The 15479-nt window shown below is 36.4% G+C and overlaps 1 pseudogene; it reads left to right on the top strand.

Annotated features, from left to right (window-relative positions):
- The first annotated feature begins 1416 nt into the window (after window positions 1-1416).
- The window catches only part of LOC129558969 (tubulin beta chain-like), a 186650-nt pseudogene continuing 172587 nt past the window's right edge, over window positions 1417-15479 (top strand).

The raw sequence follows: 15479 nt of genomic DNA, 5'->3' as shown, positions 1-15479 counted from the left end.
ATCCACACAGTCAAAGGCTTTGGCATAGTCAATAAAGCAGAAATAGATGTCTTTCTGGAACCCTCTTGCTTTTTCCATGATCCAGGGATGTTGGCAATTTGATCTCTGTTTCCTCTCCTTTTTCTAAAACCAGCTTGAACTTCTGGAAGTTCACAGTTCACGTCTTGCTAAGATACTAGTTTTAGAGTGGTCCTTACCTTAGGAATAGTGTAGCCCCTCTGTCATGATGGAAACCTTCGTAAGTATCTAATAAGATATCCATATATGTAAATATCTTTCTCTACTCTGAGTAGCAAATTTGAATGATTCACAGATCTGAGGGAGTTCAGCGAATTTTTCAGCTTATAATTTCCCTTTAATTATCTTTTCTATGGTAGTCTTTCTTTTCCTAGCTTCCTGAAGTTCAATCTAGTGCATTTTGAGTTTGATATTCAGCCAAACATTATGTGTCTCTTAAGTAGAATTATGAAGCTCTTTTCCTGCAGAGACCCCTCTTCTCCAGACTCTACTTAGCAAATTCTAGTTCCCGTGTTGTTGTTCAGTTGTGTCGCTCAGCTGCGTCTAACTCTTTGCAACCCCATGGTTTGCAGCATGCTAGGCCTCCCTGTCCCTCACCGTCTCCCAGAGTTTGCTCAAGCTCATGTCCATTGATTTGGAGATGGCATCGGACCATCTCATCCTCTGTCATTCCCTTCTCCTGCCTTCAGTCTTCACCAGTATCAGGGACTTTTCTAATGAGTCAGCTCTTCCCATCCGGGGTCCAAAGTATTGGAGTTTCAGCTTCAGCATCAGTCCTTCCAATGAATATTCAGGGTTGATTTCCTTTAGGATTGACTGGTTTTATCTCCTTGCTGTCCAAGGTACTCTCAAGTCTTCTCCACAGTTCAAAAACTTCAGTTCTTTGGCACTCAGACTTCTTTATGTTCCAACTCTCTCATCCATACAAGACTACTGGAAAAAAATCATAACTTTGACAACATGGACCTTTGTTGGAAAAGAATGTGCCTGTTTCTACTGTCTCGGTTTAGCATTGCTTTTCTTCCAAGGAGCAAGAATCCTTTAATTTCACGGCTGTAGTCACTGTCCACAGTGATTTTGGAGCCCAAGAAAATAAAGTCTCTCATTGTTTCCATTGTTTCCCCATCTATTTGCCATGATGTGATGGGACCCGATGCCATGGTCTTTGTTTTTTGAATGTTAAGTTTTAAGCCAGCTTTTTCACTCTCCACTTTCATATTGATTCCAGCTTGTGTTTTATTCAGTCCAGCATTTCCCATGATGTACTCTGCATATTAGTTAAATAAGCAGGGTGACAATATAAAGCCTTGAAGGTCTCCTTTCCCAATTTTGAACCTGTTTGTTGTTGCAAGTCCAGATCTAACTATTGCTTCTTTACCTGCATACAGTTTTCGCAGGATGCAGGTATGGTGCTCTAGTATTCCCTTCTCTTTAAAAAGTTTTCACAGTTTGTTGTGAGCTACACAATCAAAGGCTTTAGCATAGTCAATGAAACAGAAGTAGATGTTTTTATGGAATTCTCTAGCTTTTTCTGTAATCCAGTGAATGTTGTCTGGCTCTAGGTGAGTGATCACACCATTATGTTTATCCAGGTCATTAAGATCTTTTTGCATAGTTCTTCTCTGTATTCTTCCCATGTCTTCTTAATAACTTCTGCTTCTGTTAGGTCCATACAAGTTCTATTCTTTACTGTGCCTATTTTTGCATCAAATATCCCCTTGGTATCTCTCATTTTCTTGAAGAAACCTCTAGTCTTTCCCATTCCATTGTTTTCCTCTATTTCCTTGCATTGTTCACTTAAAAAGGCTTTCTTATCTCTCCCTGCTATTCTCTGGAACTCTGCATTCAACTGGGTATATCCTTCCTTTTGTCCTTTGCCTTTCACTTCTCTTCTTTTCTCAGCTATTTGTAAGGCCTACTCAGACAACAATTTTGTATTTCTTTTTCTTGGGGATGGTCTTACTCCCTGTCTCCTGTACAATGTCATAAACCTCCATCACAGTTCATCAGGCACTCTATCAGATCTAGTCCCTTTTAATCTATTTCTCACTTCCACTATATAATCATAAGGGATTTGATTTAGGTCATACCTGAATGGTCTACTGGTTTTACCTGTATTCAACTTAAGGTCTGAATTTCACCAATAAGGGGTTCATGATCTGAGCCACAGTCATCTCCTGGTCCTGTTTTTGATGACTGTATAGAGCTTCTCCATCTTTCACTACAAAGAATATAATCAATCTAATTTGATATTGGCCATATGGTGATGTCCATGTGTATAGTGTTGTTGGAAGAAGATGTTTGCCATGGCCAGCATGTTTTGAAAAACTCTGTTAGCCTTTGTCCTGCTTCATTTTGTACTCCCAGGCCAAACTTGCCTGTTACTCCGGGTATCTCTTGACTTCCCTCCATTGCATTCCAGTCGCCTGTGATGAAAAGAATATATATATATATATTTGGTGTTAGTTCTAGAAGGTCTTGTAAGTCATCATAAAACCTTTCAACTTAATTTTCTTCATCGTTAGTGGTTGGAGCCATGATTTAGATTACTGTGATATTGAACGGTTTGCCTTAGAAACAAACTGAGATCATTCTGCTGCTTTTGAGATTGCAACCAAGTACTGCATTTTGGACCCTTTTGCTGACTTTGAGGGGTACTCCATTTCTTCTAAGGGATTCTTGTCCACAGTAGTAGATATAATGGTCATCTGAATTAAATATTCCTATTTCCATCTATTTGAGTTCACTGATTCTTAAAATGTTGATGCTCACTCTTGCCATCTCCTATTTTACCACTTTTAACTTACCTTTATTCACAGACATAACACTACAGGTTCCTATGCAATATTGTTCTTACAGCATCTGACTTTCACTGCCATACACATCCATAACTGGGTGTTGTTCCAACTTTGGCTCAGCCTCTTCATTCCTTCTGGATATATTTCTCTGCTCTTATCCAGGAGCATATTGAACACCTACTGACATGGGGGGTTCATCTTTCAATCATGTCTTTTTGACTTTTTTTACAGTTCATGGGGCTCTCAAGACAAGAATGCTGAAGTGGTTTGCCATTCCTTTCTCCAATAGCTGCCATACTCTCCCTTGAAACAAATTTACATCTTTTCACCTTACCCAAATTAGTGGATTCTGTTCAGGTTATCCTCCCTTTACTATGGCCAGTAAATTATCTACAAGCAGAAATACAGAATTACGGTAGGGCTTATCTCATTGATTTTTCCTTTTCTCAGAGATCACAATCCTGCACTATATGTTGTAAAATACCTAAATGCAATGGTTGTATTTATATTTTACCCAGTTCTCAAGTCATTTAATGTGGAAGGCTGAGTCTCATACAATTTCTCTTTCATAGATAGAAACTGCATAGGTTTTTACTCCCTGGCCTTATCAACTAAAGAAACTAGCAATTGTTATTGAAGGGAAACCTGGCCACAGACTTGGACCCCATGTATCCATATGAAACTCTTTGGTTTCTTTATTTTTAGCAACTATTCTTCATGGGTTTTATAGTCCCAAAGAATTAGCCTTCCTCCAGCACTTTGAACTGTCATATCTGCAGAAAGTAAAAGGAGCTGAATCAGATAAACTCTTGAATATTTTCCTTTCTTCAGTGTCTTAATCCTTGAAGTTCTCATTACCTCCCTAACTCTACAGCTTCAAAATGCCTAAATTTTATGCCAATGCTGTAGTTGTTTTGCTCTAAGCAATGGTACTGCTTTAGCTGCTCTATGCCACTGGGAAATAGAAGTTCTCACATGCATTTTCAAACCAGTTTCTCTTCCTCAAGAATTATTAAACCGAATCTTTCTTCCTCAAACTACTAAACTTATATTCTAAATGCTTATTACTGTTACATAATCTATCTTTTTTAAAGCTTCTAACAAAGTATCATGTTAAAGAGCAACACCCACAGACAGATGGACACACATAAAAACACAGCATAATATTATTTATTTAAACCTAAGGAAAACATTGTGTATATATTTGAATGGATATTAAAAAAGGTAAGAAGAATAATCTATATTATTTTTATATTTATGTGGATTGGAAAAATGAAAGAAATTACTTAATATTGTATATGTGGGCTATATCTTTTTTATTATTTATGTTTTACAAGAAAACCATTATTTAGTTTACAAGAAAACCATTAACTGAATTTAGTCACTCAGTTGTATCCGACTCTGTGACCCCATGAACAGCAGCATGCCAGGCCTCCCTGTCCATCACCAACTCCCAGAGTTTACCCAAACTCGTGTCCATTGAGTCGGTGATGCCATCTAATCATCTCATCCTCTGTTGTCCCCTTCTCCTCCTGCCTTCAATCTTTCCCAACATCAGGGTCTTTTCAAATGAGTCAGCTGTTCGCATCAGGTGGCCAAAATACTAGAGTTTCAGCTTTAACATCAGTCCTTCCAATGAACACCGAGGACCGGTTTCCCTTAGGATGGACTGGTTGGATCTCCTTGTAGTGCAAGGGACTCTCAAGAGTCTTCTCCAACACCACAGTTCAAAAACATCAATTCTTCTGTGCTCAGCCCTCCTTATAGTCCAACTCTCACGTCCATACATAACCATACATGATCCATACATTATTTTATTAAATATATGCTTTTAAAAACACAATAAAATAAATTTAATTTCAAATAATAGGTAGCATTTTATTATCAGTAGATTATTTTTGACCTTCATAAACTACTACCTTGTGCCTGGGTAGTCTCTTCCAGTTTCACTTGTGACTATTCTCTGTCCTCCATTTTGCACTATGGCCACGTGGAAATGGAAATGATTCTAAAGTCTTGCACATAGTGTGTGGATTACTTGCCACTCCTTGTGCTGTGTAAGATTTTATGTATATTAAAAAGCCATTGTTGCTTATATTAAAGTCTCTCTCCCATGGTACTAGTCTGGGTCACCTTTAGAAAACTTATCACTGTCAAAACAATCAGATTGTTTTCCTGTATGTGTTTAACCCACCAAATGTGAGTAACAATGGAGAATTTTTCTTTCTCACATTTAAAAATCTCTGGGCCTATCCCTTGCATATATTAGGGGGGATTAGTATATGGAACTTAGTTAATTTTTAACACTCAAAACTCTAGTAATTCCCATGTAAATAATATCCTATTTGGATAGTAAAAGAAATAGCTATACATGGAAAAAATTAAGAAGCACTGGAATGAATATTGAGTCCTAAATCCATTTTACTTGCCAGAAGAACAACCTCTTATATACAAAATTACATTGAAATGTGGTAATTTATTATTCTAATCCCTACTTTCCTCCCCAGATATGATCTAGAAACTGTGAAGAATATAGTCTCAAGAGTATATTAAACATGGAGTATAATAGAATCATACCTTTCTCAAATAGCACTCAAATATAGTTATGGTAAAAATTGGAAAATTGAAAAAATAATTAGACTAACATAATTACATTGAACATGATAACTTCACATTTGAGAATATATGGACTCTTTATGAAATAATAATTTGTATGTTGTGTTTATTTTTCTGGAGATTATCAGTTAGTACAGAATAGGCATTATTTATGCTATCAACATGGCCTATATAGTCCCCTAAACAGCAATCACATTATACAATTTTAAATAAATTGTGGTTTAATTAAGTTTTTGCCTAGCTAAAGATTTAGTTTAGAAAATATCTTGCTCTAGTCATGGCCAAAAATCTTGATATCAATTGCATATTATCTCAAGACACTGAAATTTTTAATATTGATGGCTTCTGTTCACAAATGTCCAAATTATTTGCAATAATAGACACAATTAAAAGACTATTTTAACATACCCCACCTTAAGAAGTTAGCTGTATTTGGAAGAACATTGAAATAATAATGTGCTTTCATTGCTTTTTCAAACATATTTAAGTAGTCTAGACATACATAATAATTAGAAAACAATTTCTTCTTTTCATTAAGGAAAATATAGGGAAATTAACAAAAGCAAGTGTTTTATTGTAAATAAAGATGCAACTTATTAAAATTATATTACAAATTGGAAAATTAGACTACACTTTCTGAACATATATTAGCATTTACTGTATAATATATTGTATATAAGTATTTTGTATATTGATCTATATGGATATAGGCATGAAGGTAGAAATAAAATGTATGCTATTGGAATTTTAGATGGATTTGTGTTAATTCCTAAATGCGTAAGTGAAAGTGTTTTTCAGTCAGTCATGTTGGACACTTTACGACACCATGGACTGTAGCCCACCAGACTCCTCATGGAATTCTGCAGGTATAGTGGAGTGGGTTGCCATTCTCTTTTCCAGGGGATCTTCCTGGCCCAGGGATGAAACTCAGGTCTCCTGCATGGCAGGCAGATTCTTTACCATCTGAGCCACCAGGGAAATCTCCAAGATGTAAGAGTAACAGCTAAAACTAATTTGCACATCCTGAGTAATTATTTTTTCAAAATACTTTATCTATATAAATTATTTTATCCTCAGGCAACCCTATAGGATTGATACTATTGTTTACCTATATTTTACATAAAGAAAATAAGACACAGAGATTAAGGATATGCCCAGTTTACATAGCTGAGAAAGGCAAAACTAGAATATAAACCCTAGTATGTTGGCTCCAGTATTCATAACTTATAAGTTATGCTATTTTCATACTGTTTTACTGTCTTATCTTTTGTCAATTGCATCTTCAACATCAACTTTCTAGGAATAATAATAATGTCAGAGGTTGAAAATTCATATTATGAACAATTTACATATGGCAAACAAAAGATTGTCTATTTTTGGTAATGATTTTTGTTAAACTCAGTGATTTCTCTTTAATATTTTTGTCAGGAACAGTTATGAAAGAATAAGATTTCAATAAAAATTTTAAGATTTTTGTAAAGAATCACTAACTTTTATGAAGACACAATAGGCAAAGGAAAATTATAAGCTCCATCATCTGTATCATTGTATATTAAATTTGTAGGTGCATTTTGCTCAACTAGTTGCTAGTTGGCACCACCTCAATTTATCTTTATTATTGTGTTCCTAACATTGGAGTGTCTCAGAATTCACTACTTGAAACTCATCTATTTTTATTTTCATTTAATCCCTAGTGGTCACATTAAATTTAAATCTACAGCTTTAAATACATTTGTATTATTTAATCAGTTGTATTAAGTCCCAGTTCAAAGGGCCCAATACAACAAACTCTTATTTTTCTTTCTTACCTAACGCATGCAATGGGGGTTTATAAATCAACTCTGCTTGTGGTAGATACTCAAAAATTTAGGTAGACAGAGGTTCACCATCATAAGGAGCCACCACTTCAGAATGAAATTCTAAGTATGCTTAAACATAGGAATATGATTTGGAGACTCATTTCCTGACCCTTGAATGCTTCTAACCAAAGGTTACACACATAATTTGTATTCACAATTTTTTTTGGCTAATGAAAGTCATGTGGACATATCCAAAGTTGAACTCAGTATGGGTGTTTTTATCCCATGTATTGGGATAGGAGAAGAACTGAAAGCACTGATGAACATTAGTAATGTTTATCTTAAGCAGATGAATAAATAACAAATTTTTGTCTTCAATCTTGACTTCTGCAACTCTTATATTCAATTACCAATACAAGATCTCCTCTTGTGTGTTTTATCGGCATCTGAGCCTTAACATACCCCAAACCAAACGCCTGATCAAGCCTGTCACATCAGCTAAACCCATAGTCTGGTAAGTCTCCATTCTCCCTACTGCTCAGACCAAAAATATCTTGTACCCAAATGATCTTATTTCCCCCATATACTACATAGGAGTTGCCTATATTGCAAGATAATTGGAACATTGTAACTTGATTTTGACAGTTGAAGGTCAAATAATATTAAAATATTTATGATACTTCTGTATAGTGAATACTAGATTCATAAAATAATCTTATTTTATGGAGTGTGGAGAATGCCTGAGAACAAGATGAACATACTATCTATTATTTAGTGGATTACATTTAACAAAGTGCGAACATTATATTACCAATATACAAGCCTGATTAACTTCCAGTGATTATATATTTTATGGGTGGTGGAATATTTTTGTCCTCTGTGCAAAGATAAGGTTCTCAAAATGGTGATATTTTAGGCAAAAGATAAATGAATAGATGAACCACATTCTAAATGTTTCGTTAAAATTCACTCACATTCTAAAACATTGTATACCTAAAAAATGAATCCTAAAATAATTGGTCTTATTATGTCATTGTAATCAATCACATTAAAATTATTTCTCTCATAAAGAGAATCAGAAAATGTCACTTATACTGATACCAGATCATTTGTTTGGGATGATAAAGTAGGAATAAAACAGAAGAAGAAATCATATCTTGCTGAAGTCTACATTATTTACATTCATCTGAGAAGCCTTATGAAGGATTGTTCACCAATACCACAGTGCAAGGGCCCAGGGTTAAAAGGTGAAAAATTATGATTTCTACCTTTAATTAGCTTATGTTACTCTGGGGCTTTGTTCCAGTGAGTCAACTCGTCGCATGAGGTGGCCAAAGACTGAGCGACTGAACTGAACTGAACTGAACTGAACTCTGGGGCTACAAATAAAGTGAACAATAAATTCTAATTGAATATGACCACCTTAATATTTAAAGCTTTCATTGTTGAGTAAAAGAGACTCAAGGATATACTGTACAAAATGAAGAATATAGTCAATGTTTTGTTATAACAGAAAATGGAAAGTAACATTTAAAATTATATAATTTTTTTAAATTTAAGTTTGAGAGTTGAATACAGCCATCAAAAAATTAATATTATAAAAAGAGCACAAGAGAAGGAAAAAGCAAGAAAAAAAGAAAAGTTTCAAATGTGAGACAAATGCTGATTTGACTTCCCTTGCAGCTTAGTTGGTTAATAATCTGCTTGCAATGCAGGAGACCAAGGTTTAGTCCCTGGGTTGGGAAGATTCCCTGCAGAAAGAAATGGTAATCCACTCCAGTGTTCTTGCCTGGAGAATTCCATGGACAGAGGAGTCTGTCAGGCTACAATCCATGGGGTCGCAAGAGTTGGACACGACTTAGTGACTAAACCACCAACACCAGCAACCAGAGTAGCTGATTTGACCAAGAATCAACCAGAGTATTTATCAAAATAGAGGTCATTGTTAGACCTACCCAAGGGCTGTTTTGATAGAATAATAAAGTTACTAACTGAAATAGGTTCAAGACAAAATGAATGGACAGGGACTGATGAAAGAGTGTGTAGGGAATTTAGTGTAAAAGGACAAAATTCCTTAAGATTTGTCTAGAGAAGAATGAACAGTTGAGAGATGGCTTTATTTCTTTGGAATGGGAGTTATTGGACTATCTTTGTATGCTAATGAGAATTAATCAGCTGAGAAAGAAAAGAACTGATAATGTTAGTCAGCCTAAGAGCAATTGCTGAAACAATAGACTTGAGCAGATAATGGTAAGTGAGATCTGGAAGTGCACAAAACTCCATGGGGTCACGAAGAGTCGGACACGACTGAAAGACTTCACTTTCACTTTTCACTTTCATGCATTGGAGAAGGAAATGGCAACCCACTCCAGTGTTCTTGCCTGGATAATCCCAGGGACAACGGAGCCTGGTGGGTTGGTGTCTGTGGGGTCGCACAGAGTCGGACACGACTGAAGCAACTTAGCAGCAGCAGCAGGTAGGTTGGTTTTAACTTTAGGATTGTAGATGTTAATAGGTGGGTGGACACAGTGGTAGGGATATATTGAAACTGCCTTATAATTATTTCTCGGTGAAACAAAATGCATAGGAGGATTAAATTAACTTACAAAACAGTCATTTGTAAGAGTGGGGAGGGTGGCTCTGAATGAACCAAAAAAAAAGTAGTGGGATTGCTGGATAGCCCAAAGACCCATCTGAAGCTAGCAGTAAATATCAGTTTACATGAGATTATTTTCCCCTCTTTCTAGCAATGCTAAGCTAAGTAAGTCAAGGATAAACTGCTAAAGTAAATTTATCCAGAGTTGGGATTTTGCTGGGAATATACAAAAAGGAGTGGATATAATGCTAATGAAACCTGAGGAAGGAAATTAAGACAGAGGAGAATAAAGGCAATGATGGTAGGATCAATACCTTATAGACAGGGTTGGCTGAGATGTGGGGGCGTGGATCATAGGACCTGGGGGTGAAGGAAATGAAACAATGCAGGTTTAGAATAAAAGCTCTTTGACAGAAGGAGAAACAAGTGTTGCAATGTAATAGAAGGCATGTAATAGATGCCATATATAATATATATATATAGATACACACATGTATTATTGAATAAATGTCATTTTACAAGATGCTAAATACCCATAACATAAATGTTTATGTACAAACACTAATTTCTGTATTAAAGTCACTCTAATCAGTTTCACTAGGGTGATTTTAATCAGGAAGAGAAGTCCAAAGAGATTCACTAGGTTGAGTTAGGAGGACATTTGGTTCATCTCACTCTCACCCTCATGAGGCAGAAAAGACCAAAAAAGTAGGATTATGTGAACACAGCTCCCACCACCAACTCTGAACTCATTTTCTAAAATTCTACACTTCTCCTCCTACAGTGTGTGCATGCTAAATTGCTTCAGTCGTGTCTGACTCTTCGCGACCCAATAGACTATAGCCCTAGAGAAAGCAATGGCGTCCTGGAAAATCCCATGGAAGGAGGAGCCTGGTAGGCTGAAGTCCACAGGGTCGCGGAGAGTCAGGCATGGCTGAGCGACTTCACTTTCACGTTTCACTTTCATGCATTGGAGAAGGAAATGGCAACCCACTCCAGTGTTCTTGCCTGGAGAATCCCAGGGATGGTGGAACCTGGTGGGCTCCCATCTATGGGGTCGCACAGAGTCGGACACGACTGAAGTGACTTAGCAGCAGCAGCAGCAGACTATAGTCCACCAGGCCCTTCTGTCCCTGGGACTCTCCAGGCAAGAATACTGGAGTGGATTGCCATTTCCTTCTCCAGGGGATCTTCCTGACCCAGGGATTGAACCCATGTCTCCTGCAGCTACTGCATTGCAGGCAGACTCTTTACCAAGCCCTCCCTCTACAGTAGTCTACAAAAATAATATTAAATAACATATATAATCAATATCTTCTTAGAATCTAAGATTTACTTTTCTCACATATCATTGTTTTTCACATATACCAAAGTTATTGTCTCAAAACCTAGTCTTTCTGTCCTCATTTTTAATTTATATCTTTCTCAGAAAATATACTATAGTATAGAATAACAAAGGCAGGATAATTTTTCACCACTAACATTTATTAAAGACAGCTGTCAATGTCAATTTAACTTTCCTGTCTTTGCTTCAGTGATTTTTCATAAATTACTATAGAAAATAGGAGGAAAGTGATTTCCTGTGTGACATTTTTCATATTAAACACTTCCTTTTAAAACCAAGCAATAAATATTCTTAAAGTGGTAAATGTAAGCAAGGAGAGTGACTTTCGTGTATGTGTTAGTTTATGCTAGCTGGTGCTATTTAGATTATAAATGAAAAAAGCAGAGAAAAAAATCATCTTAACATATTGTCACCTTGCTTAAACTTATATGCAGAGTACATCATGAGAAATGCTGGACTGGATGAAGCACAAGCTGGAATCAAGATTGAAGGAGAAATACCAATAACCTCAGATATGCAGACACCATGCTTATGGCAGAAAGCAAAGAAGAACTAAAGAACATGATACAGGATGCTTGGGGCTGGTACACGGGGATGACCTGGAGGGAGGATATGGGGAAGAGGGAGGTGGCAGGGGGGTTCAAAAAAGGGAATATATGTACACCTGGGGCGGATTTGTGACAATGTATAGGAAAACCAACCAATATATTAATGTAAAGTAATTTGCCTCCAATAAAATAAAAAAAATAATAAAGTACAAAACATTAAAAAAAAAAGAGCCTCTTGATGAAAGTAAAAGAGGAGAGTGAAAAAGTTGGCTTAAAGCTCAACATTCAGGAAACTAACACCATGGCATCTGGTCCCATCACTTCATGGCAAATAGATGGGGAAACAATGGAAACAATGTCAGACTTTATTTTCTTGGGCTCCATAATCTGCAGATGGTGACTGCGGCCATGAAAGTAAAAGACGCTTGCTCCTTGGAAGAAAACTTATGACCAACCTAGACAGCATATTAAAAAGCAGAGACATTACTTTGCCAACAAAGGTCCATCTAGTCAAAGCTATGGTTTTTCCAGTAGTCATGTATGGATGTGAGAGTTGGCCTATAAAGAAAGCTGAGTGCCGAAGAATTGATACTTTTGCACTGTGGTGTTGAAGACTCTCGAGAGTCCCTTGAACAGCAAGATCCACTCAGTCCATCCTAAAGGTAATCAGTCCTGAACATTCATTGGAAGAACTGATGTTGAAACTGAAACTGTAATACTTTGGCCCCCAGATGGGAAGAGCTGATTAACACCATGATGCTGGGAAAGACTGAAGACTGGAGAAGAAGGGGGATGACAGAGGATGAGGTGGTTAGATGGCATCACTGACTCAATGCACACGAGTTTGAGTAAACTCCGGGAGTTGTTTATGAACAGGGAGGTCTGGCATTCTGCAGTCCGTGGGATTGCAAACAGTAAGACACAATTGAGTGAATGAACTGAACTGAACCGAAGTTTGTTGTTTAATTTTTAGGTTCCACATATAAGTGATATTATGTGGTATTTGTTTTTCTCTAACTTATTTCACTTAACACAATGCCCTCCAGGTTCATCTATATTGTCACAAATGACAGGGTTTCCTTCCTTTTTAAGGTTAAATAATACTCATTTGTGTGTGTTTGTATAACTCTTTATCCATTTATTCATCAAGACACTTAGAGCTTTTTTTTTTAAGTTGTGACAAAAAGCAAGTAAAAATTGTTTGCCACCTTAACCATTAGGTACACAGTTCAGTAGTGTTGTGTGCTTCCATTGCTGTGTAATTGATCTTTAAAATGTTTACATATTGAAAAACTGGAACTCTATCTTCAAGGATTTTGAAATCAGTGGTGAACTAAAAAACAAACAAACAAAACAAAAACCTATATCTGTGATGCAGAACAGCCTTAGCTAGCCCAAGACCTCACTGAATCAAAGTTATCTACCCCCTGGCATAGCCACCTGTCATAGTAAAAAGTGTGAATTCTCTGGGTAAATAAAAAATGTAATAGTGCCAATGTATTTATAGCAGGAAGCAGCAACCTGGGACTGTTGGGGGAACTAAGAAAATATTTAGAATTATTAAACTTTATAAACTTTGAGGAGGAAGCTCACAGAGAGAAAAAAAATTGAAAAAGATACCTCACTGACTTCAGGGGTAGAGGGCACTGCTCAGCAAACAATGGCATCTTTGAATTTCAAGGAAAGGCCCTAAAGGCCCAGGTGCAGGGAAGTAAAATTTTTCTGGTATCCTAGTGCTTCTTAGACTCCTGACATACAGAAACCTATTCAACATAAAGAAGAATGATGTTTTTTCACGTACCCTAGAAACAATTTTCTCTTCATATAGCATAAGAATTAGATCTACTGCCATTTTTCCAGCCAAATGCCTGATCTGAGAAGATCACATGGTTACAGCATAGACTGTGTCCCGAGGTTGAGTCTCAAGATATCAGGAAGACCGGAGGGCTATATCCTTGATATTCATTTAGCAAGAAACATGAGATCCAGACCTTGAAATCTTTTCTACGTTACCAAAGCCAGAGACCCACACGGCTTATCTGACACTTGGAAAAATATTTAAATATTTTCATTCTAAAATGATAGTCTAGACCCAGAATCCTTTTCAAATCATAGTTAAAGAGCAAAAGTTGTCTGTCTTTCTCTATTTCTCTCTGTTTGAAGCTATATGTGTGTGTAAACATATAATTTATTTATGTAAATATTTTATGTATGCATGCATTTGTTTTCCAGAAAGGAATGAGCTTTCTCTCTCCTGCATATAAACGGAGAAGTTTTATAATATTATATCCCTTCCCTTTCTTATGAAGTGACTGGATACTCTTGCAACTTTTCATCCAACCTGGCTTTCACTGCATTTCCCCCTGGATAAGGTGAATGGAAAGAGGGAGTCAACATACTCAACGTTTGCTGTAAGGGAATCAATAAGACATTTTCTTCTAATCCAAAATACTTCGTCTGTGCCTTCAGGATAAAATGAATAACCATGATATTTAAAAATTTAATACTGGGTTGCCAGCTGTCTGATGCTAGCGCCTCTGAAAGGACACAATAAAATTGGTGTTTCCACTGTTGCAAAATGTGCAAAGTGGAATGCTGTTACTACAGAAAGGAACTAACAGGGTAAGGAAGTGCCATTAGATTGATGCTCACAAGAAGAGAAAGAGACAAAACTATCATAAGAATGTTCCAAGAGTGGTCAAAACCCTCCTCCAAGCTGATAGTCTCTTTCAGTCCATGGGGTGGCAAAGAGACAGACACAAGTTAGTGACTAAAGAACAATTGTCACCTATTTTCAGAGCCTAACAGGGAGCAGGCTGGAACAGCAAAAGTGCGCTTTTCATTGTTCCAGTTGTAGCAGCAAAAAGTAGATTAGAAAGTGCAGATATGTGACTGAGAGATAACAACTTACTAACAAACTCCGGGTATTTCTGAGGAAGCGGCGGGATAGTCCATCAGTTTATACTATCTGATGCTTCTGTGGTTGTTACCTTCATTTTTTTTTTTTTTTTGAGGGAGCATAATTTAAAGTTAAGGGGAAAAGAAAACATTTCCAGTTATTTTTAAAATATATTTGTTTAAAATGTTACATTTTAAATTTTATAAGGTAAAACATATGTGTTCTCTTTAAAATTTATGCTAGAATATGTACACAGATTATTGAATAAAAAATCACAGTTTTGTTAAACTAAATCCTAGATAATAGCAAAAAACTAAAAGAAATAATCACAGCACAGATATAAATTATGTGTTGATATGACAAGAACAAAGTTTTCATGAAAATATCTTAAATCTCTAAAGAATTTTGTTTAAATAGAAGGAAAAGACAAACAGTGGTGCTGAGAGAAACACCCAAATAAGGAGGCGCTTTCTGATGTCTGTCAGGATTTGTATAGCAGTACAAATACACAGATATGCACACTCACATAAGTAAGACGTCACTACAACTCTCTTAGCAGAGAAACAGATTTTGTTTAATAAATACATCCATAACTGTCCTGTAGGGAAAGGTGGGAACCTTGCCGGGAGTCATTAGGTAGCAAGTCTATAAAAGAGCTAGCTAAAATTTCTACAATAAAAATAAGAGAGTACTCCTGTCTTTGTACCTTGTGGAATAAAAGAAGGATAACAAGAAAGAAAACAGAAGAGAACAACAGCTTTATTGCATGGGTATAGTGTTAGGAGCATGGGAAAACAGCCAGTGTAACATTTCAAGAGACAGGATATAAAAAGAACCACTTATGCCTAAGTTTCAAAAGA

The sequence above is a fragment of the Moschus berezovskii genome, chromosome 8, assembly GCF_049115385.1.
Source record: "Moschus berezovskii isolate FMDL1 chromosome 8, NW_MosBer_1.0, whole genome shotgun sequence".
Classification (NCBI taxonomy): Eukaryota; Metazoa; Chordata; class Mammalia; order Artiodactyla; family Moschidae; genus Moschus; species Moschus berezovskii.
The sequence above is the reverse complement of the archived record's forward strand: the minus strand, read 5'-3'. Positions and strand labels throughout refer to the sequence as shown.